The following is a 2,205-nucleotide window of genomic DNA, read 5'->3' on the forward strand; positions in this document are numbered from 1 at the left end:
TAGACATAGGTTGTTGTCTGCTTGTGAGTCTGTGAAATCTTCTGCAATAAATTTGGTCATAGTTAACGTTAATCACAGCGACAAGTTAAATTATGTTTCATTTTCAAGCTTGCGTTGTACTTACCTGAGAGGAGAGAGAGTGGGGAGAGAGAGGGAGGGAGACTGACAGACTGACAGACAGACAGATAGACAGAGATAGCAAACTGTAATACACAGGAGAAAGTGAGTGAGAGAGAGAGAGACTACATCCACACAACTAACTTCTCCGTCAGAAGGAATTATAAGAATATTACTTGGAAGCGTGGTCATTAACCGTCGCTACACTGCTTGTAAAAATATTTGTCAATCTTATACGTCCCTTCATAAATTGTTCAAAGTGAAAGTCCTTTCTTAAGTCTCTGTTGCATTGTCTATATGTTGAAAAACACAGAACCACGCTTGCGCAGTCACAGCCAAAACAAAAATAATTATATATATTATATATATACATATAGCCTTTTTTGAAGTCAGTCTTGTGTTGTGTTGACAGATTTGCACTTAAAATTCCCGCGTTTTTAGTCAAAACTTGTTAGTAGAAAAAATTACAAGGGCATTATTGGAAATTAGTGACTTGCCCTTGTAGATATACATTTATAGATAGATCAACAGACAGATCGACAGACATGATCGATAGATAGGTTGATAGATAGATAGATAGATAGATAGATAGATAGATAGATAGATAGATAGATAGATAGATAGTTAGGTTGATAGATAGGTAGATAGATATATAGATCGATAGATAAGGCAGGATAGGATAGGATAGATAAGTAGGTATTCAAGTTAGCATCATTCACAAGATGCATTTCAGAGGTGGGGGAAGCATAATCGAAATGCAATCGAAAATGGGAATGGTTCATTCATCGATTACCTGAAGCCATTTCCGCGGGTGTTTGGTGACGAAGCGAGGCTGCTATACCCACTGGCGCTATTTCCGGATCCGGTTCGAGAAATTGCGCATGGCGATGATGCCTTTCCGCTAAAACTGTTGCTACGTTCGGGTGGAGAACCGGCTACTATTTGTTTGTGCGGGGAGTTTTTGCCTGAACTCGCCAGCATTTCCCGTCTGTGGTAGGACGTTGGTGGATGAAATTAATCCCTTTTCGGGGTCCTTTAAAGAGAATTAGGGGTTAAAGTATTTTAATGAAAAGAATATTTTTTAACATTTATTTTTATTATTTAATTATTAATTTATTTACACGAGAATATATTTCTCATTCGTGGAAAGAATGAACACTCCGTTTTAGGTCCTTTAAATGAAGATGAGTTCAAATTATATGTATACATGAATATGTGTATGTGTGTGTTTGTGTGTGAGTGTACGTGCGTATGTGTGTGTGTAAGTATATATGTATGTCTATGTATGTATGAGCATGTATATATATATATATATGTATATATACATACATATATATGTGTGTGTGTGTGTGTGTGTGTGTGTGTGTGTGTGTGTGTGTGTGTGTGTGTATGTATGTATGTATATACTCACACACACACACGTACATATATATATACATATTCATACTTATATGTATACATGTACGAATATATGTATGCATACTTAGAAAGAGAGGGATTTAGATTAAGTGAAACTATTTTAGGAAAACAGGATATGATTTCTAAATTAAGAAGCATTGTCAAGACAACCATCGAATTGCCTAATAGAATGCAATAACAGTGCAATAACAAACAGAGAACACATGCATAAAAAATTTAGTAACTGCTTACATGTTATGACGGAGACGTCTAATGAAAAAAATCTGACAAATGAAACGACGACAACCGTATAAGATGCTTTCTTAAGTGAGTATCAAGAAACCAGACGATGAAAATTACGTACAAACTCAAAGGGATATACCCGCTTAAATATGTATACAAACCTCTTCTGAAGCACTGAACAAAAGTAATATATCTGATTGCAAATAGATAGATAGATAGATAGATAGATAGATAGATAGATAGATAGATAGATAGATAGATAGGCCATAACATTACGCACAAACGAGTATGACGATGCCAAACAGAATCCATCATCTTGATACATTCCCCCTTTTATAAAGTGGAAACCTTTTTCATTTTACGTAAAATACACACCATTCTTGATTTATCGCTAATATTATGTAATCTAAAATCATGTCTTATATGTGTGTGTATGTGTGTGTGTGT

The 2,205-nt window shown here is 35.2% G+C and overlaps 1 long non-coding RNA gene across 2 annotated transcripts in view; it reads right to left on the minus strand.

Moving 5' to 3' along the window:
• Positions 1-916: 916 nt before the first annotated feature.
• Positions 917-2,205, minus strand: part of LOC106870534 (uncharacterized) — a 57,388-nt gene continuing 56,099 nt past the window's right edge. For both annotated transcript variants that reach the window (XR_001409534.2, XR_008265492.1), the window contains exon 3: positions 917-1,150. This is a non-coding gene — a long non-coding RNA (uncharacterized LOC106870534). The remainder of the gene's footprint in view (positions 1,151-2,205) is intronic.

Source organism: Octopus bimaculoides, chromosome 14 (assembly GCF_001194135.2).
Source record: "Octopus bimaculoides isolate UCB-OBI-ISO-001 chromosome 14, ASM119413v2, whole genome shotgun sequence".
NCBI classification, from domain to species: Eukaryota; Metazoa; Mollusca; class Cephalopoda; order Octopoda; family Octopodidae; genus Octopus; species Octopus bimaculoides.